Source organism: Trachypithecus francoisi, unplaced genomic scaffold (genome assembly GCF_009764315.1).
Source record: "Trachypithecus francoisi isolate TF-2019V2 unplaced genomic scaffold, Tfra_2.0 Lachesis_group21, whole genome shotgun sequence".
Classification (NCBI taxonomy): domain Eukaryota; kingdom Metazoa; phylum Chordata; class Mammalia; order Primates; family Cercopithecidae; genus Trachypithecus; species Trachypithecus francoisi.
Window position 1 is genome coordinate 21,717,271 of NW_022681467.1, and position 24,628 is coordinate 21,741,898.

Genomic DNA, 24,628 nt, shown 5'->3' on the forward strand with positions numbered 1-24,628 from the left:
CAGCGCTCTGCTTGCCACGTGGGTCCCCCCGGAGCAGGTGTGACTGATGGGAAGGGTCGCGAAGGGGGGCGTTGTTTCTGCGCAGGGGAGGGAAATGAAAGGAACGGGAAGGGGACGGCTGGGTGCGAGGCCCGAGATGTTCCGGGGAGCGCCGCCGGGTGCCCGTGGGCAGCCCCTCCCCGGGGGGAGGCCCGAGGCTAGGGGTCGGGGGCGGGGAGGGAGGTGGGCCCCAGACCGGCGCGGGGGCGGGCGGCTCCGCTGCTCCCCGCCCCCGACCCGCCCCTCCACGGCGCCATTTTGCAGGCGGCTGTCGCGGGGACCGGAGGCGGCGGCGGCAGCGGGCACTGCGGCGCCGAGGCGCGGCGGCAGGACGGGAACCACGCGAGCTGCAGCCAGGTGAGAGCCGGGCCGCCGCGCCCCCTGGCCGGCCCGCGGGCCGCACCTGCCGGCCGGGCCGCGAGGTGCCCGCCGCGCCCACGAGGCCGGCCCCCGCGCGCTGTCACCCACCGGCCCCGCGGCGCGGCCTTCGCGCCCCCACCCCGACCCGTCTCCCGGGACCCCGCGCCCGCCGGCCAGCCTGGACCCGAGGCCCAAGATGCCCGGCGGCCCTCAGTTCCTGCCGCCCCGCCGGCCGGGCCCCCGGGGTACCCACGCCTGCCTGCCGCGGGAGCCACAGCGCGCTCGGGCCCTCAGGCCGCGCAGCGGGGAGGCAAATGGGGCGCCCCCAGAACCCCACTGGCTGCCGCCGCCTCTTCCCGGGCTCTGCGTCCGCGCATCCTGGGGTCGCTTCCCTCGCCCCTCCCCAGGTGGTGCGCACGGGTATCGTCTCGCCCCCTGGAATTCAGGGGCATCAGGAGGGGCGGCAGGAGGGTGCCTTTTACATTCTTGCTTTCTTCCCTTTTACAAAGACTGCGCGAAGTAATTTTAGAAGCAGCTCCTCCGACCTCGGGGTCTTTCTGGCCTGTTCCCCGGGGGTCGCGAGTCCCCCTCCTTGCCGCCTTTTGGGGGGGGGAATGACATTTCGAGTGTGACTACTTTAAGGCGCAGGATTTTCTCCTTCGTCTGGTCTAGATGGCCCCCCTTGGATGGGTGGCTGATAGGATGTCGGCCTGCAGGCTGGGGGTTTAAGCGTGACTGATGGGAAATTATCGATTGTCAGGGCAAAGGGTAAATGAGGGCAACTGCAGGTGGAAGAAAGTCACCCATAAGGGCTTTCTGCGTCTGCAGCGTTTGTAGTAGGTGCTACTTCTATTCTTGCAGAGCTGGGAGACGGGCGGGGGAAGATGCAGTCCCTGCTGACAATTGGGTCATCTGCGCGCAGAGAAGGCCCCGGGATGTGCGAGGACATGGGACTGGGAGTCCGGAGGCAGTCTGGTTTGAGCTGTCACTAATTGGCCATGTGACCTCCCTCAGCCGGCTTCCTCCTCTCTGAAGCAAAAGGCTGGAATCGGGGTGGCTGGAACATTTTTATTTTATGTTTTTGTATTTGAATGCTGTTGGGTTTGGGCCTCACCATTTCTGGTTGTCTACACCTGCCTTTTAACCGATGCAGGTCACGTTGCCTGCCTCCCCTGAAGGTGTTTGAACCTGATGAGATTTATAAAGGACCCTTTCAGCTAAAAAAATCAGAATTCTGTGCTGGGTTATGGTTGGCTCTATCAGAGTCACTTATGAATGTATTACTACTGTTCTCTTTTCATTCATTCCCCAATTTAATAGCTTTTGGGCACCGGTGGGTGTGCCCAGTGTAAGCTCTCATGGCACACCTGCTAGTTAAAGGGAGGCAGCGGGTGTGTCCGGCCTGTTCCATGTGACATGCTAAGCATGAGCTATCTGCTTTCTAGGCTATTTCCTTTGCCAAAATGGCAACCAGCTTCTTTCTTTTAATACCAAGGCATTTCTCTTTTGGTTTCTTTGCTTAGAGTGGAGAGTGATTTTTTTAAGAAAATAGGGATTTCAGGAACTTTTTATGTTAACAGTTTTTTAGACGGTTGCCTGACAGTTGTATTCTCTGACTGTGGTATGGTCAATTAAGTCAATTACGTTTAAACATCTGTTGACATGTTTAAAAAATGCCTATTAAAGTACCTGGGCCGGGTGTTGTGGTTCACACCTGTAATCCCAGCACTTTGGGAGGCTGAGGTGGGAGGATTGTTTGAGGCCAGGAGTTCAAGACCAGCCTAGGCAACATAGCAAGACTCCTGTTTCTATATTTAAAAAAAAAAAAAATAGCTGAGTGTGGTGGCCAGCTTAAAAAAAACCAGTACCTGGCTAGAAAAATGTAGATGGTTTCGCTAGGTTTCATGCCATACTATCTATCTCACTTATGGAGCAAACTGTAGTCTATGTAGCATTGCAGAAATGAGTCATGTGTCCCAGGGGCAGGCAAGCACATGTAGCCACCCATCGAGTAGTCTGTCCATCTGTATCTGCCCATCTATCCATCCACTTGGTGACCAGGTGCTGTTGAACAAATCGTTGTTGAATAAATTGTGTCTTTTGCCCTCACAGAGCCTAAGGTCTAGTTTGTGGGGTGTCTGAAATCCCTAATTGGCTACTGTTGTCCTCTTCAGTGTCTCTAAAGACAAACCAGGGATCTGTTTGGAGACCTATTTTCTGGTACCACTGGTAGCTTGAGGAATTTTCCCATTTTGGTTAAGGTAATTAAAAGCAGTAGGCCGGGGCTGGACGTGGTGGCTCATGCCTGGAGGCTCGTGCCTGGAATCCCAGCACTTTGGGAGACTGAGGCGGGCAGATTGCTTGAGCTCAGGAGTTCGAGACTAGCCTGGCCACCATGGTGAAACCTCGTCTCTACTAAAAATACAAAAATTAGCCAGGCACGGTGGTGCATGCCTGTAATTCCTGCTGTACAGGAGGCTGAGGCAGGAGAATCGCTTGAACCTGGGAGGTAGAGTTTGCAGTTAGTCGAGATCGTGCCACTGCACTCCAGCCCAAGCGACAGAGTGAGACTGTCTCCTAAAAAAAAAAAAAAAAAGGTCAACAGTAATAATTTGAAATTATATGGTGCTTTGTACATGTAAATTGAAGCTTTTTAAAAACGTATTTATATTTAATCCTCTTAGGCTTTTTAAATTTAAACATCTTACAGTCCTTCCTGATGTGTTTCCTGGCCTTTCCCATAAAACTCTCACACACCAGTCTGTCGGTTCTGAGTGCCCAGTAACCTCATTAATTCATTTTCATGCCCTGCTATTCCTCCAGTTGTTCTCTGGGCTTCCTTTTATTCTTTCGGTAGGGAACCATCCTCCTCCAGGTTAAGCTGTGCGTTGCAGCCTCTGGGTTGAAACGAGCCCTTTGTGCGCTATGCCGTTCTTCTCATTTTCTCTCTGGCTTTGCTGTTTTGAACCTGTTATTTTGTCACAGGTTCTAGGTTCTTGGCTCTCCTGTAATTGAGGTCTGCTTTCAGCTTCACCTTTCATAGGCCTTTCATACATTTATTACATTGTTTAAGTGCCTAATCTGTGCTGGGTAGTATTCTTGGTGCTTGGGATGCTGCAGGGAGATTCCCAGCCCACATGGAGCCCACACTGTAGGGAGCTGGACAATGAGAGCTGGTGCTGTGAAGAGGAATCTGGCAAGGCTTAGGGGATTAAGTGTGGGGATGGGAGTTGATATTTTGGGAAGGGTAGACAGGGAGGAAGGTATATTAGTCTGCTAACACTGCCATAACAAAAATAGCACAGTGTGGGTGGCTTAAACAACGGAAATTTGTTTCTTACAATTCTGGAGTCTGGGAAGTCCAAGGTCAAGGTTCTGGCCTATTTAGTTTTTGGTAATGGCTTTCTTCCTGGCTTGTAGGTGGCCATCTTCTTGATGAGTCCTCACATGGCCTTTTCTTGGTGCCATTTATCTCTTTCTGTTCAAGCACTGTTGATCACACCTGTAATCCCAGCACTTCGGGAGGCTGAGGCAGGAGGATCGCTTGAGACCAGTCTAGGCAACATAGTGAGACTCTGTCTCTACAAAAAAAAAAATAAATTCGCTGGACGTGGTGGTGTGTGCCTGTAGTCCCAACTACTCAGGAGGCTGAGGTGGGAGGATTGCTTGAGCCCAGGAGGTTGAGGCTGCAGTGAGCCATGATTACGCCACTGCACACCAGCCTGGGTGACAAAGCTAGACTTTGTTTAAAAAAATAAAGTTTTCCTATTGGATCAGGGCCCCATCCTTAAGAACTCATGTAAACTCGGTTACCTCCTAAAGCTTCTGTCTCTAAATACAGCCACATTGTGGGGGTAGGGCTTCAACATAATGAATTCTTTCAGTGGTGGTGGGGGATACAGTTGAGTTCATAGCAGAGGGCTTGAGTCATCTTTGACTAAAGATGTGAAGGGAGTGAGGCATGTGGAGATCTGGGAGAAAGATCATTCTGAGGGGAGGAAACAGCAGATGCAAAAGCCCTGAGGCAGGAGGAGGGGAGAATTTGGTCTGGAGGTCAGAGAAACCATGGGGGTCAGATCACATAAGGCCATGCGGACCACTGTAAGCCCTGCAGATTTTACCATGAGGGTGGTAGGAGCCACTGGAGGGTTTTGGAATAAAGAAGGGAGGTGGACTGATCTAGCTTTTAGCAAGCACACTCTAGGCATTGCTGTGTGAGAGAGATGGAAGGCAGGACAGCAAGGAGACCAGCCAGATGGCCAGTGCAGGGCTGAGGGGAGACTAGTGGGATTTCAGGGTGAGGTTGAGATTTGCTAATGAACCAAAAAGAAAATTGAGGAGGACTCCGAGGTTCTGGTCTTAGTACCTAGAAAGAAAGTGGCCATTAACTGAGATGCTGGAGGAGCCAGTTTAGGCCATGTTAAGTTGTAATGCCAACCCAACATACCCACATGCAGCAGAAAAGCAAGGGTGGAGATTTTTAGGGGAGGTCATCTTCAATGGAAATCTAAATCTTGGGAGCTTCTCATTGTCCTTTGTCCCAGTTTTCAACTTTGACCTCAGGTGACCTCAGCTAAGTCCGTGACCTCAGATCTAGGCGTCTCTAAGGCCCTCTATGGAAATTCCATCCTTAAAGGAGAGTGGTTTTGTCTGGTGAGTGATCAGGAAAAATCTTCACTCGTGAGTTTTTTTTTTTTTTTTTGAGACAGAATCTTGCTCTGTCGCCCAGGCTGGAGTGCAGTGGCGCCATCTTGGCTCACCGCAACCTCCGCCTCACGGGTTCAAGCGATTCTCCTGCCTCAGCCTCCCAAGTAGCTGGGATTACGGGTGCATACCACCACACCCGGCTAATTTTTGTATTTTTAGTAGAGATGGAATTTCACCATGTTGGCCAGCTGGTCTCGAACTCCTGACCTCGTGATCCGCCCACCTCGACCTCCCAAAGTGCTGGGATTACAGGCGTGAGCCACCGCGCCTGGCCCACTCATGAGTTTTGCCCAAAGCAGCTGATGGCTCAGGCTTCCTTCTCAAAGGCATCATCTCACTGAGCACCTGGTGGAGGTCATCCATGTCTGTGTGTAACTCTTACAGAGTTGAATCCTTCCATCTTCTAAGTTGAATGGAAGTGCAGTTTGATAAGGGGCACTTCTCTGTTGGACTTTCTCCAAGCAATAGAAGGGACCCTAGAAAGACAAGAGAGCCCCATGTGATAGGACCAAGGAAACAGTGATAATGCCCATAGGTATCGATTATGTATTGGGCACTTGAAGTTATTATTGCTAGTCCTAGCAACAGGCAGACAGGGTGGCTTCTGGTCCTTCATTTATTGATGAAGGCTTGGGTACCTTCTGTAAGTTAATTCCTGAGTCTTGAATTCTGTTCCATTAAACTACTGTGGAACACTATTCCCAGCTCTCGTCTGAAACTCAGGGTTTCTAAGTTCCTGTTAGTGTAGAAGAGGGCAGACAAGCCAGTGTCAGTTGAGTGCCAGGGAGCTCTGCCCAGCACTCCTGTGTTCTCTCACGTTGATCAGTCTCTGCAGCCCTGTGGGATGGGTGTTACCGCTTTTCATCCTTCAGCTGAGGATCCTGAGCTGTGGCAGGAGGGCAGCTCCTTGCCTGGGGTCTTAGCGCTGCCAAGTAGAGTCAGGATTTGACCCTAGGCCAGTCAGTTGCCAAGCTCGAAGTTAGACTCAAATCATGCTATGCTTCTGTGTTCTAGGATGACTTTTGGGGACTTGGGATAGAAAGTAGGGTTAGGAGGCCGGGCGCGGTGGCTCAAGCCTGTAATCCCAGCACTTTGGGAGGCCGAGACGGGCGGATCACGAGGTCAGGAGATCGAGACCATCCTGGCTAACACGGTGAAACCCTGTCTCTACCAAAAAAAATACAAAAATCTAGCCAGGCGAGGTGGCGGGCGCCTGTAGTCCCAGCTACTCCGGAGGCTGAGGCAGGAGAATGGCCGGAACCCGGGAGGCGGAGCTTGCAGTGAGCTGAGATCTGGCCACTGCACTCCAGCCCTGGCAATAGAGCGAGACTCCATCTCAAAAAAAAAAAAAGTAGGGTTAGGCTAGAGAAGGTGGGAATGACATTCCAGATTGAGGGATCAGTGTGAGCGAAGGGTGGAATGGGAGAGGCATGTGACTAGGAGAGGGTAACTGAGTTAGGACAGTTGGAAGGATGTGATGGGGGTCAGGTGGAGAGGTCCTTTGACACTATATTACGGGGCTTGAATCCTTGTCTGGAAAGCCACGGGGAGATTCCCAGAAGGGGAGTTACTTGTTCAGATGTGCATTTTAGAAAATTTTGGGGTGGAGTAAAGGGTGCACTGGGAGGAGGCTGAGGCTGAGTTGAAACAGGATCATCTCCTCTCTCTCGCTCCTGCCTTGTTTGCCTGTGGTTCATTCCTGGCTACAGTGTTTGCCTTTATGCACCGTAACTTGGATTCCTTCTGTCAATTCCCCTGTTTGTTCCTGTAGGAATCTTCTACCCATCACCTCAATGCTCACACATTTTCCCCCCACCACTGGCTTTGCTTTGTTCAAGTGAATGTATATACATACCCCCAGCTCCATTTAATTAAATTTGAATAAGCTTTTTCATTCTGGACCATCATTTCATCTCAGAGTTCTTGGCTTTGTAACTGAGGGTCTTCTCCAACCTGCTTCAGACCGAAAGCACTGCTATGTCCTTGGTCTTCATGGAGGAAACACAATTTCTTTTCTTTTTTTTTTTTTTTTTTTGAGACGGAGTCTCGCTCTGTCACCCAGGTTGGAGTGCAGTGGCCAGATCTCAGCTCACTGCAAGCTCCGCCTCCCGGGTTCACACCATTCTCCTGCCTCAGCCTCCCGAGTAGCTGGGACTACAGGCGCCGCCACCTCGCCTGGCTAGTTTTTTGTATTTTTAATAGAGACGGGGTTTCACCGTGTTAGCCAGGATGGTCTCGATCTCCTGACCTCGTGATCCGCCCGTCTCGGCCTCCCAAAGTGCTGGGATTACAGGCTTGAGCCACCGCGCCCGGCCCGTTTATCTGTATCTATATATTGTTTGAGACAGGGTCTCACTCTGTCACCCAGGCTGGAGTGCAGTGGTGAGATCTCTGCTCACTGGCAGCTTCTGCCCCCTAGGCTCAGGAGATCCTCCCACTTCAGCCTCTCGAGTAGCTGGGACTACAGGTGTGCACCACCACACCCAACTAATTGTTGTATTTTTTCTAGAGACAGGGTTTCACCATGGTTTTAGAGATGGGGGTCTCCTGTGTTGCCCAGGATGGTCTCGAACTCTTGAGTTCAAGCCTCCTAAAGTTCTGGGGTTATAGCCATGAGCTACTGTGCCTAGCCCAAGTTCATATATTTGTTATCAAGAGCTTCTTTAATATTTGTATTTATAGACATTGCTTCACAAATTTTTCCGCAGATGCATGATATGGGGGAATGTATGCATATTTAAAAGTGTCTGGAATATAACAAGCATGACACTTCTTTTAAGTCTTTTCTGTTTTATCTAAAATTAATGTGAATTTCTCATTCTGTTTCAGAAACATCAGTGCTTGTTTTAATATAAAACATTTTTCTTCCATATTCTTTGAGTAAAGTTGATGCTACTATTTATGTTGTTTTTGATCTTTACCTGCTTGAGAAACATGTACAGGTTGGGTATCTCTTCTCTGAAGTGCTTATGACTAGAAAGTGTTTTGGATTTGGGTTTTTTTTTTTTTTTTTTTTTGAGACTGAGTTTCGCTCTGTCGCCCAGGCTGGAGTGCAGTGGCCGCATCTCAGCTCACTGCAAGCTCCGCCTCCCGGGTTTACGCCATTCTCCTGCCTCAGCCTCCCGAGCAGCTGGGACTACAGGCGCCCGCCACCTCGCCCGGCTAGTTTTTTTTTGTATTTTTTAGTAGAGACAGGGTTTCACCGTGTTAGCCAGGATGGTCTCGATCTCCTGACCTCGTGATCCGCCCGTCTCGGCCTCCCAAAGTGCTGGGATTACAGGCTTGAGCCACCGCGCCCGGCCCTGGATTTGGGTTTTTAATTTTTTTTTTAATTTTGGCATATTTGCATTATACTTACCAGTTGAGCATTCCTGATTTGTTAATCTGAAATTCAGAATGCTCCAGTGAGCATTTTCTTTTGAGTGTCTTCTTGGCACTCAGAAAGTACTGAATTTTGGAGCCTTTCAAATTTTGGACTTTTGAATTAGGAATACTCAACCTGTGTTAAGATTTGCATTTTTTTGTTCTACTTTGCAAATTTATTTTTCTATCCCTTGAATTTAAGTCTGTCAGCCGTGTGCGGTGGCTCACGCCTGTAATCCCAGCACTTTGGGAGGCTGAGGCAGGCGGATCACCTAAGGTTGGGAGTTTGAGACCAGACTGACCAACACGGAGAAACCCATCTCTACTAAAAATAGAAAATTAGCCAGGCATGGTAGCGCATGCCTGTAATCCGAGCTACTTGGGAGGCTGAGGGGGGAGAATCACTTGAATTCGGGAGGCGGAGGTTGCGGTGAGCCAAGATTGCCTCATTGCACTCTAGCCTGGGCAACAAGAGCGAAACTCCATCTCCAAAAAAAAAAAAAAAAAAAAAATCTGTCAATCTTTTTTTATTTTCCATGGCTTCATTATCCCAAGGTTTTATAGGTATTCACTCATATTTTCTCTTAGGTCTTTAAAAAAAATTGGCTATAATTAGTGTGATATTTGTTTTGGAGTATTGTATGAAGTGAGGATTATTTGTCCCCTCTAGTTTATAATTTTTAGGTACTATTTATTAATGCATCCTTATTAGCTTAAAAAGTAACACCATAATCATATGCTGAATCCTTGGATCTGTTGTTTTAGTCAGTTTATCTGTTCTTTTGCCATGATCTTACTATTTTGCTCATTATAATCACTTTATAGTAGGCTTTATTATCTCATAGTGCCTATGCTCAGTTTTTACTCCACTGTTTTTCATTTTAGGGTTTCAAAATACGCTTCCCACCTCGAGATGGAGTCTCACTCTGTGCCCCAGGCTGGAGTGCAGTGGCGCGATCTTGGCTCACTGCAACCTCTGCCTCCCAGCTTCAAGCGATTCTCCTGTCTCAGCCTCCCGAGTAGCTGGGATTACAGGCATGTACCACCATGCCCAGCTAATTTTTGTATTCTTAGTAGAGACAGAGTTTCACCATGTTGGCCAGGCTGTCAAAATACTTTTAATGGGAAATTTCATTAAATGTATAAGTTAATTTGGGGAGACTTGTCATCTTTATGGTATTGACTTATTCTGTGTGTGAACAGAGAAAGTCAGTGTCTCTAGATTTTTCCTAATATATGGTCTATAGATTACTTATTTTTTTTTTTTTTTTTGTGAGACGGATTCTCTCTCTGTTGCCCAGGCTGGGGTGCAGTGGTGTGATCTCAGCTCACTGCAACCTGCACCTCTCGGGTTCAAACAATTCTCCTGCCTTAGCCTCCTGAGTAGCTGGGATTACAGGTGTGCACCACTACACCCAGCTAATTTTTGTATTTTTGGTAGAGATGGGGTTTCACCATATTGGTCAGGCTGGTCTTGAACTTCTGACCTTGTGATCCACCTGCCTTGGCCTCCCAAAGTGCTGGGATTACAGGGATGAGCCACCCTGCCCGACTGATTACTTATTCTGTATTTTAAAGTATTTGCTGGACTGGACATTTGGCTTATACCTGTAATTCCAGTACTTTGGGAAGCTGACATGGGAAGATTGCTTGAGGTCAGGAGGTTAAGACCAGTTTGGGCATCATAGTGAGACCCCATCTCTGCAAAAATTTTTAAAGTAGCCTAGTGTGGTGGTGTGCATACCTGTGGTCCCACCGACTAGGGAGGCTGATGTGGGAAGAGAACTCTAGCCCAGGAGTTCAAGGCTGCAGGAGTTCCAGGTGCCACTGCACTCCAGCTTGGGCAACAGAGGGAGACACCCTACTCAAAAACAAAGAAAATATTTGGTATTTAGAATGTGATTATCTCCCCTCACGCCTCCCTCCCAACCACTATTACTAACTGGTATAGAGCAGGTATAAAGCAAGTATACTGCTTGCAGTTTGTATGTTGTGGGTTTTTTTTTTTTTTTTGAGACAGAGTTTTGTTGCCCAGGCTGGAGTCAGTGGTGTGATCTCGGCTCACAGCAACCTCCATCTCCCAGTTTCAAGTGATTCTCTTGGCTTAGCCTCCCAAGTGGAATTACAGGCATGTGCCACCACGCCTGGCCAATTTTGTGTTTTTAGTAGAGACAGGGTTTCACCATGTTGGTCAGGCTGGTCTTGAACTCTTGACCTCTGGTGATCCACCTGCCTTGGCCTCCCACAGTGCTGGAAATTACAGGCGTGAGCCACTGTGCCCAGCCTTGTTTTTAATAAGATAAGAGATGGAGGCCAGGGGCAGTGGCTCACGCCTGTAATCCCAGCACTTTGGGAGGCCGAGTTGGGCAGATCACCTGAGGCCAGGAGTTCAAGACCAGCCTGGCCAACATGGTGAAGCCCCCGTCTACTAAAAAAAAAAATACAAAAATTAGTCGGGTGTGGTGGTGCATGCCTATAAGTCCCTGCCACTGAGGAGGCTGAGGCATGAGAATCAGTTCAACCCAGGAAACGGCGGTTGCAGTGGGTCGAGATCACGCCACTGCATTTCAGCCTGGGCCATTGAGTGAGACTCTGTCTCAAAAAAAATTAAATAAAAAATGAGATAGAGATGGAATCTTGCTGTGTTGCCCAGGCTGGTCTCCAGCTCCCAGTCTCAAGTGATCCTCTGCCTTGGCCTCCCAAAGCACTGGGATTACAGGGATGAGCCACTGCACCTAGACAGTCTGTATGTTTTATAACCGACCACCTGTATTAGTCATGGTAGGTAATGCTAGTCAAAAACTGTGGCCCGACAAAGAAAACATTTATTTCTTGCTCACATTTTTTTAGATGGTTCTTTTTTAAGTGGTGACTTGGGGATCTAGGCTCGTTCCATTTTTGTCACAACTGGCAGGAAGATGTGACCTGTAAGTTTGCCATGTAATTTTGTGCGTGGAAGTTTTTTTCATGGGCTAAGCTTGGAAGTAGTAGTATTTCTTCTGAGGTCTGTTGGCTCTATTTTAGGTGCAAGGGCGCTGGGAAGTGGAGTCCTTTGGTGTGTCTGTAAGGAAAATGTAATAGCACCGTGTCTGCTGTACTACTTAACCAAACTCCGTTGTTCTTATTTTTCAGTAGATTCTCTTGAGTTTCTGAGATAGGCAATCATAATACACGTTGAGCATTTCTAATCCCCAAGTCTAAAATTGGAAACTTTTGAGCATTGACAGGATGCCACAAGTGGAAAATTCCATACCTGACCTCATGTCATGGGTTGCAGTCAAAACTTTATTTCATATGCAATTTTTTTTTTTTTTTAAGGGATCTTGCTCTGTCACTCAGGCTGTAGTGCAGTAGCAAGATCACGGCTCACTGCAGACTTGATCTCCTAGGCTCAAGTAATCTTCCTGCTTTGGCCTTCCAAAGTGCCAGGATTACAGGTGTGAGCCATTGCACGTAGCCGTTATACACAAAATTATTTAAAATATTGAGTAGAATTACCTTCAGGCTATGTGTATAAGGCGTATATTAAACATAAATGAATTTTGTGTTTAGACTTGGGTCCCAATCTCAAGATATCTCAGTGTATATATATGCAAATATTCCAAAATCAGAAAAGATACAAAATTGGAAACACTTCTAGTCCCAAGCACTTTATACAAGGAATACTTAACTTGTGGTTGCAAATGATCATTTTGTCTTTTTTTCCCCCTTCCCATAATTTGCTATTTGTTTTTCTTTTCTTTTTCTTTTTTTTTTTTTTTTTTTGAGACGGAGTCTCGCTCTGTTGCCCAAGCTGGAGTGCAGTGACATGATTTCCATTCACTGCAACCTCTGCATCCCAGGTTCAAGTGATTCTCCTGCCTCAGCCTCCTGAGTAGCTGGGACTACAGGCACCCGCCACCACGCCCAGCTAATTTTTATATTTTTAGTAGAGATGGGGTTTCACCACATTGGCCAGGCTGGTGTCGAACTCCTGACCTTGTGATCTGCACACCTTGGCCTCCCAAAGTGCTGGGATTATAGACATGTGCCACCACGTCCAGCTAATTTTTTTATTTTTAATAGAGACAGGGTTTCACCATATTGGCCAGGCTGATCTCGAACTCCTGACCTCAGGTGATTGGCCACCCTCTGTTTCCCAAAGTGCTGGGATTTACAGGCATGAGCCACCACGCACAGCCAGCTACTTTCTGCTTTGTTTGTTTGTTTGTTTGTTTTTTGTTTTTGAGATGGAGTTTTGCTCTTGTTGCCTAAGCTGAAGTGCAATGTTGTGATCTTGGCTCACTGCAACCTCTGCCTCTGGGGTTCAAGCGATTCTCCTGCCTCAGCCTCCTGAGTAGCTGGGATTACAGGTGCCCACCACGGCGCCCAGCTAATTTTTGTATTTTTTAGTGGAGACAGGGTTTTGCCATGTTGGCCAGGCTTGTTTTGAACTCCTGACCTTAAGTGATCCATCTGCCTTGGCCTCCCAAAGTGCTGGGATTACAGGCGTGAGCCATCACGCAAGGCCAACTGTTTTTTTTTTTTTTTTTTTTTTAAATGCGTTGTAGAGTACTTGCAGAATAGGTTTAACTGTCATAGTTCTTATTTTCACTTTTTACTCAAATGCAATATTGTAAATAGTCTTTAGTGGTATTCAAGAAGTGTCCTAATTACAGTCTCATACATAGTGTTTTTTTGTTTTGTTTTGTTTTTTGTTTTTTTTTGTTTTTTTTTGAGATGGAATCTCACTCTGTTGCCCAGGCTGGAGTGCAGTGGTGCGATCTCGGCTCACTGCAAGCTCCGCCTCCCGGGTTCACGCCATTCTCCTGCCTCAGCCTCCTGAGTAGCTGGGACTACAGGTGCCTGCCACCTTGCCCGGCTAAGTTTTTGTATTTTTAGTAGAGACGGGGTTTCACTGTGTTAGCCAGGATGGTCTCCATCTCCTGACCTCCTGATCCGCCTGCCTCGGCCTCCCAAAGTGCTGGGATTATAGGCGTGAGCTACCGCGCACGGCCACGTAGTGTTTTTTTTTTTTTTTTCTTAGCGAACAAAGCTCAGCATCTTGACATTGACCCTGGAATCCTCACAGATATTCTTGGTAGTCTCTCCCTGATAGTGATAATTCTCTAAATTTTTGTTTCCTTGCTGATTTGAAGATGACCTCAGATTTCTTGACGTGAGGAGTTTCGCGAGTGATCTTTCTTCAGGTTTGTCCGCAGGGCTTCTGTTTTAGCCCAGGCTGTTGGATTATGCAGCTGCTCGCATCTTCTGTGTCAGAGATCCTGACCTGCGGTCTTTGAAAATGTTGTCTCCCTCTGAGAAGTTTGATGGGTTCTTGTTCCTCTTCCTTTATTCTTTCATCCACTCAAAGATAAACTGAATAAATGAGCTATATATCGATTTTGTTCCTTCTCCTTTCTTTCCTCCAGTTGACCCTTGGCTTCTGTTTGAGTTCTTTTTGCGCTTGCTTCTGGACCCCTAGTGTGAGTTTGGGGCCTGCATGTCCAGGCTGCCCACCTGCAGCCCTGCAGTCCCCATTTCCAGTGATGGTGCACCCTTCCCTGTGGAGCTCCCCTCGTGATCTGCAGTAGACTTCATCAGAAGGGGCCTGAATTTAGTGGGAGTAGGAAGCTCCTCTGAGCCCTGAGAGGTGGGTGGAGGAGGGAAGCGTATTACTTGACTTACCAAAGTAGATACCAGGATCAACTTTACTTTTTCTGGTATTTAGTTCCATGCTTACAATGATGCTTTAAAGTGACTTCAGCTTTTTTTCAATTTCTCTTTTTGACTCTGAGATCTCACACTTACTGTTTTATTTCTTGAATACTGTCAACTGCTAAAATGTATTTTCCAGACTTTTTGTTTTGACTGATCCACTTCTCTCTATTTATATTCATCTGTGTATGTGTGTGTGTGTGTGTATGTATCTCAGACGAAAGTTTCGAGGCCAGGCGCGGTGACTCATGCCTGTAATCCCAGCACTTTGGGAGGCTGAGGTGGATTGAACCAGACGAGATTCTGTGGGCATGGCAGGAGAGGGACTCCCTATGTCCAGGAGTTCGAGAGCAGTTTGGCCAAAATGGTAAAACCCCATCTTTACTAAAAATACAAACATTAGTTAGACGTGGTGGCAGGCAGCTGTAATCCCAGCTACTCAGGGGGCTGAGGCAGAATTGCTTGAACCCAGGAGGTGGAGGCTGTAGTGAGCTGAGATCGCACCACTGCACTCCAGCCTGGGCAACAGAGGGAGACTCCATCTCAAAAAAAGAAAAAATTTCATGGCCGGGCGTGGTGGCTCACGCCTGTAATCCTAACACTTTGGGAGGCCGAGGTGGGTGGATTGCCTGAGCCCAGGAGTTCAAGACCAACCTGGGCAACATGATGAAACTTTGTCTCTACTAAAAATACAAAATATTAGCTGAATATTGTGGTGCACTCCTGTAATTCCAGCTACTCGGGAGGCTGAGGCATGAGAATCACTTGAACCCGGGAGGTGTAGGTTGCAGTGAGCCGAGATTGTGCCGCTGCACTCCAGCTTGGGCAAAAAAAAAAAAAAGGTTTCACACCACACTACATAACCTTTGTTTTTTCTTTTTGTGGCGAAAGGGGTCTCTCTGTGTTGCCTTGGCTAGTCTGGAACTCCTGAGCTCAAACCATCCTGCCCCTGCCCCTGCCTCTGCTGGGATTATAGGCATGAGCCACTGCATCCAGCCAGATAACCTTTTAGGCCGTGTCGTCTGAAATTTTCTATGCTGATTTCATGATAAAAATTTTGGTTATGATGTCCTAAATTGATACGGGCCTTTAAGTAGAAAGGTTAATTATTCATACTATCCTATGGAAAAGGAACCAGACGAAATTCTGTGGGCATGGCAGGAGAGGGACTCCCTATATCCAGAATAACACATAAGAAAGCTTCATTGAGATAATTTACATAAAATTCACTTATTTAAAGGATAGGCTTCAGTAGTTGGTAGCATGTTCACTGAGTTTCATAACCACTACCATCTGGCTGTCATTTGTGGTTACTCTCCCTTCTCCCCTTTTCACCCAGCCCCTGGCGACACTAATCCACAGTCTGTTTCTATAGCTGTGCTCTTCTGGACATATAAATGGTATCATACAATATGTGGTTTGGGCCAGGCATGGTGGCTCATGCCTGTAATCCCAGCACTTTGGGAAGCCAAGGCTGGCAGATCACCTGAGCTCAGGAGTTGAAGTCCAGTCTGACCAACATGGTGAAACCCCGTATCTATTAAGAATACAAAAATTAGCTGGGCATGGTGGTGCGTGCCTGTAGTCCCAGCTACTAGGCACACTGAGGTGGGGGTATCGCTTGAACCCGAGTGGCGGAGGTTGCAGTGAGCGAGATTGTGCTACTGCACTCCAGCCTGGGCAACAGAGCAAGACCCTGTCTCAAAAAAAAAAAAATGTTTTTTTTTGTGATAGACATTTTCACTTAGCTTAATGTTTTCAAGGTTTATCCATGTTACAGTGTGTGTCAGTGCTTTCACTTTATTGCTGAATAATGTTCCATTGTATGGATGTATATACCACCTTTTGTTTATCCATTAATTAGTTGATGGAGATTTGGGTTATTTTCACATTTGGCTGTTATAAATAATGCTGTTATGAACATCTGAATACAAGTTTTTGTGTGATCATCTTTTTACTTTTCTTGGTAGATACATAGAAGTGGAATTACTGGATCATATGGTAATTCTATGTTTAACATTTTGAGGAGCTGCCAAACGGTTTTCCAAAGTAGGTTCTTCAGAATTATATGAGGGTTCCAATTTCTCCGTGTCCTTGCTGACAATTGTTATTGCTGCTCTTTTTGATTATAGCCATCCTAATGGGTGTGCAGTGGTTTTGGTTTGCATTTCCCTAGCGACTAATGATGTTGAACACCTTTTCATGTGTTTATTGGTCATTTATATGCTACCTTTGCAGAGATGTCTATTCAAATTCTTGGCTCGTTTTTTTGTTTGTCTTTTTGTTTATGTTTGAGGCCAGATCTTGCTATGTTGCCCAGTCTGAAGTGCAGTGGCTTGTTAATAAGAGTGATCATAGCTCACTGCAGCCTCAGATTCCAAGAGATCCTCCTGCCTCAGGCTCCTGAGTAGCTGGACTAGAGGCATGTACCGGGTCATCCAGCTTTCTTCGCCCATTTAGTTAGGTTACTTGTCTTTATATTGTTGAGTTGTAAGAGTTCTTAATATATTCTGCACGTCTCCTTTATCTGGTATGTAAATGGCAAATATTTTTTCCCCATTCTGTAAGATTCTTTTTCACTTCCTTGCTGTGTCTTTTTTTTTTTTTTTTTTTTGAGATGCAGTTTCACTCTTGTTGCCCAGGCTGGAGTGCAATGGCGCGATCTTGGCTCACCGCACTATCCGCCTCCTGAGTTCAAGTGATTCTCCTGCCTTAGCCTCTTGAATAGCTGGGATCACAGGCATGCACCACCATGCCTGGCTAATTTGTGTTTTTAGTAGAGATGGGGTTTCTCCTTGTTGGTCAGGCTGGTCTCGAACTCCTGACCTCAGGTGATCTGTCCACCTTGGCTTCCCAGAGTGCTGGGATTACAGGTGTGAGCCACCGCACCCAGCCTTGCTTGTTTCTTTTGCAGTTAAAAAAGTTTTTTTTTTTTTTTTTTTTTTTGAGGCGGAGTCTTGCTCTGTCGCCCAGGCTGGAGTGCAGTGGCCGGATCTTGGCTCCCTGCAAGCTCCGCCTCCCCGGTTCCGCCATTCTCCTGCCTCAGCCTCCCGAGTAGCTGGGACTACAAGCGCCGCCACCTCGCCCCGCTAGTTTTTTGTATTTTTAGTAGAGACGGGGTTTCACCGTGTTAGCCAGGATGGTCTCGATCTCCTGACCTCGTGATCCGCCCGTCTCGGCCTCCCAAAGTGCTGGGGTTACAGGCTTGAGCCACCGCGCCCGGCCCAAAAGTTTTAAATTTTGTTAAAGTCTCTATGTATCTGTTTTTCTTTTCTTTTTTTTTTTTTTTGAGACGGAGTCTTGCTGTGTCGCCCAGGCTGGATTGCAGTGGCGCGATCTCGGCTCACTGCAAGCTCCGCCTCCCGGGTTCACGCCATTTTCCCGCCTCAGCCTCCGAGTAGCTGGGACTACAGGCGCCCGCCACCACGCCCGGCTAGTTTTTTGTATTTTTAATAGAGACGGTGTTTCATTCACCATGTTAGCCAGGATGGTCTCGATCTCCTGACCTCGTGATCCACCCGTCTCGGCCTCCCAAAGTGCTGGGATTACAGGCTTGAGCCACCGCGCCCGGCCCAAAAGTTTTAAATTTTGTTAAAGTCTCTATGTATCTGTTTTTCTTTTCTTGCTTGTGATTTTGGTGTCATATCTTAGAAACCACTGGCTAACCCAAGGTCACAAAGATTTACCCCCTCTCCGTTTTCTTCTAAGAATTTTACAGTTTTAGCTCTTAAAGTTGGATCTCTGATCCATTTTAAGTTAATTTTTGTATATGTTTGAGTTAGGGGTCCACCTTCATTCTTTTACATGTGGACTTTTTCTTTTTTTTTGAGACGGAGTTTCACTCTTGCTGCCCAGGCTGGAGTGCAGTGGCGTGATTTCGACTCACTACAACCTCTGCCTCCTGGGTTCAAGTGATTCTCCTGCCTCAGCCTCCCGAGTAGCTGGGATTATAGGTATGTGCTACCATGCCCGGATAATTTTGTATTTTTAGTAGAGACGGGATTTCTCCATGCTGATCAGGCTGGTCTCGAATTCTCGACCTCAGGTGATCTGCCTGCCTCAGTCTCCCAAAGTATTGGGATTACAGGCATGAGCCACCGTGCCCGGCCACACATTTGGACTTTCAGTTGTCTCATCACCATTTGTTTAAAGGATGACTCTACCTCCCATTACATTGTCCTGATACCCTTTTTTGAAAATCACGTTTAGGTTTATTTGTGGGTTCTCAGTTGTATTCTGTTAATCTACATGGCTACCCTTATCCTAGTATCTTTGTATGTACTTGTACCCCGCTGTCTTAATTAGTATAGCTTCATATTACTTTTGAAATGGGGTAGTGGGAGTCCTCCAATTTTGTTGTTTCTCAAGATTGTTTTGACTATTCTGGGTCCTGTGTATTTCCATAAGAATTTTAGGATCGGCTTGTCCATTTTTGCCAAAAAGGCAGATGGGATTTTGAGAGTGATTGCGTTGAATCTGAAGATCAGTTTCGGTAGTATTGCCAAGAATTACATATTTTTAACTGAAAAATTTCTTGAGACAATATTTATCTGCATGAGGAGCAGTACATTATGATAATTTCTTCTAGCCTAGTCTAGTCTACTTCATTCCATTTTTTCAAATTCAGAAATTGCCATTGGCCAGGCGCGGTGGCTCATGCCTGTAATCCCAGCACTTTGGGAGGCCGAGGTGAGCAGATCATGAGGTCAGGAGTTGGAGACCAGCCTGGCCAACATGGTGAAACCCCGTCTCTACTAAAATACAAAAATTAGCTTGGCATGGTGATGCACGCCTGTAATCCCAGCTACTGGGGAGACTGAGGCAAGAGAATGGCTTGAACCCAGGAGGTGGAGGCTGCAGTGAGCTGAGGTCATGCCATTGCACTCCAGCCTGGGTGAGAGAGCAAGACTGCGTCTCAAAAAAGAAAAGAGGCCGGGTGCAGTGGCTCATGCCTGTAATCCCAGCACTTTGGGAGGCTGAGGCGGGCGGATCATGAGGTCAGGAGATTGAGCCCATCCTGGATATCACGGTGAAACCCTGTCTCCACTAAAAATACAAAAAATTAGCTGGGCATGGTGGCATGCGCCTCTGGTCCCAGCTACTCGGGAGGCTGAGGCAGGAGAGTCGCTTGAACCTGGGAGGTGGAGGTTGCGGTGAGCCGAGATCTCGCCACTGCACTCCAGCCTGGGTAACAGAGCGAGATTCCATCTGAAAAAAAAAGAAAGAGAGAAAAGGAAGGAAGGAGAAGGAAATGGAAGGAAGGAAGGAGAAGGAAATGGAAGGAAGGAAGGAAGGAGAAGTAAATGGAAGGAAGGAAGGAGAAGGAAATGGAAGGACATGGAAGGAAAGAAGGAAAGAAATTGCCAACCCCAGCCACTGATTTGAGTACTCACTGTCTCTCATGGACCGTTCGTTATCTATTGTTTGAAAAATATGCTTCATGTCATTGTTCCTCAACCTTGACAGTAAATTGCAGTCACCTGGGAAACTTTAATGGATGCTGGACACATCCATGAGACCGGGATGCAGTTGATGAGAAATTCAGCCCGAGCACTTCCCGGTGATTCCAGGGTACAGCCAGAGCTGAGCACCATTGCTATAAATAAACTAAAAGTCAGATATTTATACTGCTTTTAAAGCCTTTTCATAGTTGACTGAATGGGATGGAAATGTGCATGTTGCTAACTTATAGGTCCTTATGTGTCAATTTGATGACAAATGTATTAGGTCTGTTTGTGCACTTTCTCTTAATGTAATACGACCTGTGATGCAGTTCTCCTGAGAAACTGAATCATTATGCTGTTGACTTGCCCGTGGGTGTGTAGGGTTGTCCCTGGTCTATGTAGAGAGCAAAGACAGAGCAGAATGTTTGGAGATCATCTGTCATTTCTCAGGAATTTTCGTGTCTGCCTTTTTGCAGTAGGAAATGGATTGAGAAGAATATGTGGGAAATTCACAGCTATTTTAGGAATTGTCATATAGACACCACTAAATCTATTGGTTAGAATTACTGTTGATGTATATGAAGCTATTGGTCAGAATTAAGGTCAGAATTAGTGGAAAAATATCTGGACTGGTGTCCTGTCTTAGAGAGATTAAGGAATATTAGGATTGTGGTGGAATGCTTATATATAAAGTAGCTTATTTTACTCATTGAATATTCTTTTATCTGGTTATATTTGAAAGTAAAATGTGGCTGGGTGCAGTGGCTCACACTTGTAATCCCAGCACTTTGGGAGGCTGAGGTGGGCGGTTCACCTGAGGTCGGGAGTTCAAGACCAGCCTGGCCAACATGGTGAAACCCCATCTCTACTAAAAATACGAAAATTAGCTGGGCGTGGTGGCAGCTACCTGTAATCCCAGCTATTTGGGAAACTCAGACAGGAGAATCACTTGAACCAGGTGGCGGACGTTGCAGTGAGCCAGGATTGTGCCATTGCACTCTAGCCTGGGCCACAGAGTAAGACCCTATCTCAAAAAAAAAAAAAAAAAAAGAAAAGAAAAAAAGAAAGTAAAATGTGCAAATATACAATATATATAACTTTTTTTCAAAGTAGAGATTATGTGGAGGGTATTTAAGCCTGTTTTTTACTGAGCAATGTATCTTAGACATGTAACTAAATAGTCCTTTTAAAACATGGTTATTCACAGCTCATTTGTGCTGAATACATCATGTTTTATTTGACACATCCTTCTATTAGGTATTTAGCTTATGAGCCGTTTTCTGCTGTGGTGGACATAATACAGTGGTGAAAAGCATTGTACCTAAATCTGTGTGCATTTTCCTGAGTATTTCTTTAGACTAAGTTGTTGGAAGGGATATCGTTTGCATTTCTAAGACTTTAACACATACCTAACATACATGCCAGAGACCTCCTGCATTCAGGTTAACACACTGGGAAGTATTGCCATAATAAAACATTTTTTCTTTTTTATGCCAATTTGAGTGAAGAATGGAATCACCATGTTTATTTTGCTTTTCTTTGATACCTAGTGAGTTTGAGCACTTTTTAATGATTCTTTTGGTTATTTATATTTTGTTTGGCTTACTGTGTTTTTTGTCAGTTTTTCCAGTCTTGTATCTGTCTCTCTTTCCTGGTGATTTATAGCAGTTATTTTTATATCAAGGATATGAACACTTTGATAAATATTATACATATTTTCCCCATTTGCCTGGTAATTTTGTGATGTATTGGAGAACTAAGTCTTATTTGCAGATCTTTTTCTTTATTTAATTTTCAAATTAGAAGTCTCATTTTTCAAACTTTAAAGTTTCAAAGGAAACATTTTTCTTGAAGATGAATAAAAGTCCGTCAGAACATTGAGCACTGTCTTTAGGCAGGGTGCTGGGGAGAAGCAGCCTGCCCAGGCTTAGCCATTTCTAGGTCGTCCTCGTTTTGAGTTCACAATTCTGACCTCTAGTTACTTTAATCTGGTTATTATCTAATCGTGATCACTCCTAGATATTTTGCAGAGGTTTAGAAAGTTTTGGGGCTAACAGACATAAAATAGGCTTAGATTTTGTTTAAAGTATTTTATAGATTTCTTATTTGCTTGTCTACTAAAATAACGCTTGGAACAATCAGCTGCCACCTTTGAATTTAAAAGAAAAGTAAAATTTGGAATTGAAGATTTTCCAATATTATTGTCTCTATATTTTAATATTTTTCATATATTTAGACATCTTTTTTGTAGAGACAGGGTCTTTCTATGTTGTCTAGGCTGGTCTTGAACTCTTGGTCCAAAGTCATCTTCCTGCCAGGGCTTCCCAAAATGTTGGGATTATAGGTATGAGCCACCATGGTGGCCCCATTGTCTCAGTAAATGTGAACCTTAAGTTTGGGCGCTTTTGGTGTTTAGACCCTTTGGGTACACATAATGTCCTTTGGGTTGATGGTGCTCTTTTGTGTTAATTTCTTTCTTTTTTTTTTTTTGGAGATAGAGTCTCGCCCCGTTGCCCAGGCTGGAGTGCAGTGGTGTGATCTCGGTTCACCGTAACCTCCGCCTCCCGGGTTCAAGCGATTCTCCTGCCTCAGCCTCCTGAGTAGCTGGGATTACAGGTGACACTCCACCAAGCTCAGCTAATTTTTGTGTTTTTAGTAGAGACAGGATTTTGCCATGTTGGCCAGGCTGGTCTCAAACTCCTGACTTTGTGATCGCCTGCCTCATCCTCCCAAAGTACTGAGATTACAGACATGAGCTCCCGCGCCCAGCCCTTTGCAGTAATTTCTTAGTTTTGATCCAGTAGTATTAAATTGGAGACTTTTGCATTATACTTAGATAATAGCCTTAAATAACTCTAATTTTGTCCTGTAGGCCTCTTGTTTAAAAATCGGCATCTCTTTGTATTCCAGCTCTCGGGAAGCACTTGTCCTAGCTAGGTTTTAGGGGCTTGCTAGTCTTGTTGGCTCCTTGAGGTTGTGGAGAGTGGCTTAATGTGTGTAGCTTCATAGCATCTGGCTCAGCACAGCTCAGAATAGGTACTACACATGCCCTGTGTGCATATCCTGACATTTTCCCTTTAACCGTCCCTAGGAGAAATGAGACCAATATGGGTTCTGGTTCTGGGGCTGCCTCCAACTGGGTGTAAGACTCTGTTCCCCCTCTGTGCCTTCCATTGGCTAGTGGTGAGCCGGGTTGCAGGATTTCTAAGCACCTTGTATTCATTCTTTCCACCCCCTTCATTGAGCACTGTCTTTAGGCAGGGTGCTGGGGAGAAGCAGCCTGCCCAGGCTTAGCCATTTCTAGGTCGTCCTCGTTTTGAGTTCACAATTCTGACCTCTAGTTACTTTAATCTGGTTATTATCTAATCGTGATCACTCCTAGACATTTTGCAGAGGTTTAGAAAGTTTTGGGGCTAACAGACATAAAATAGGCTTTTCAGCTTAGTTGAAGGTCAACAATGCTTGTTCACACGCAAAGGCACAGTTTATAAACGGAAAAATAGAACCATTTATGTTAACCAAGCTTGACTTATTAGCACCGATAGCTGCCGTGGGAGTGTTTTTTTAAGTTTGTCATTTTGCCAGGAATGTAAATTGGGGCATTACTCCTTAGATCCTCATGTAAGTAGGAGGATGGACAAAGCCCCTATTTTTCTTGAGTCAGAAGTTTATTATCCCATTTATAATATGGGAGTAAGTAAGGAAAGGTGTCTTTAATTTTTTTGTTTGTTTTTGTAGAGACCCTTGTTATGTTGCCCAGGCCGGTCTTGAACTTCTTGGCTCAAGCGATCCTCTTGCCTCAGCCTCCTAAAGTGCTGAGATTATACAGTGTGAACCACTGCCAGTATCTTTACTTTTTTGATGATAAGTACAACTTAGGCATTGAGCAAAACTATTTTTAGTGACTTGTCTTGCATATATATTTATGAGTTTTGAGCTTTTAAAAAATCACAAATAGGGCCGGGCGCGGTGGCTCAAGCCTGTAATCCCAGCACTTTGGGAGGCCGAGACGGGTGGATCACGAGGTCAGGAGATCGAGACCATCCTGGTCTACACGGTGAAACCCCGTCTCTACTAAAAACAAGTACAAAAAACTAGCCGGGCGAGATGGCGGGCGCCTGTAGTCCCAGTTACTCGGTAGGCTGAGGCAGGAGAATGGCGTGAACCCGGGAGGCGGAGCTTGCAGTGAGCCGAGATCGCACCACTGCACTCCAGCCTGGGCGACAGAGCGAGACTCCATCTCAAAAAAAAAAAAAAAGAAAAAAAAAATCACAAATAGGCCAGGTATGGTAGCTCACACCTGTAATCCTAGCACTTAGGGAAGCTGAGGCAGGAGGATCACGTGAGCTCAGGAGTTCGAGACCAGCCTGGGCAGCATGATGAGATCTCGTCTCTCTCTCTCTCTTTTTTTTTTTTTTTTTTTTGAGACAGAGTCTCGCTCTCTCCCCAGGCTGGAGTGGTGCAGTGGTGCAGTCTCAGCTCACTGCAGCCTTTGTCTCCCCTTTCAAGTGATTCTCCTGCCTCAACCTTCCCAGTAGCTGGGACTACAGGTGCATGCCACCATGCCCAGCTAATTTTTGTAGTTTTTTAGTAGGGTCGGGGTGGGAGGGTTTCACCTTGTTGGCCAGGCTGGTGTTGAACTCCTGACCTCGTGATCCACCCACCTCAACCTCCCAAAGTGCTGGGATTACAAGAGTGAGCCACTGCGCCCAGCCTGAGATCTTGTCTTTATTAAGAAAATAAATAAAAATATAACACGTGTTCATTAATAATGGGTAAAATAGAAAAGCAAAAAGAAATAGGACACCACCTGCATCTGAAACCCTGGGAGGATCCAGTTAATATTGTAGTAAGTGTCCCAGAATGCCTGTCTTGCTGAAGAAGTCATGTTCATAAGAGAGAGATGTTCTGCCTTTTTTCACCCCACTTTGTAATAGATCATAACTATTTCCCTGTGTCATGATAGAGTACTGCAGAATGGCCCTGTAGTATTTTATCATACAGTGTTTTACTATCGT

At 46.2% G+C, this 24,628-nt stretch overlaps 1 protein-coding gene across 9 annotated transcripts in view; it reads left to right on the top strand.

The window, feature by feature from the left end:
* The first annotated feature begins 280 nt into the window (after positions 1–280).
* The window catches only part of SLC23A2 (solute carrier family 23 member 2), a 150,114-nt gene continuing 125,766 nt past the window's right edge, over positions 281–24,628 (top strand). For 6 of the 9 annotated variants that reach the window (XM_033185711.1, XM_033185713.1, XM_033185716.1 and 3 more), the window contains exon 1: positions 294–396. The gene's annotated coding sequence lies outside the window, so the exon portion shown is untranslated. Of the gene's footprint in view, positions 397–22,190; positions 22,227–24,628 lie in introns of those variants that run through there. The other 3 variants (XM_033185712.1, XM_033185715.1, XM_033185717.1) reach the window with 3 other exon arrangements.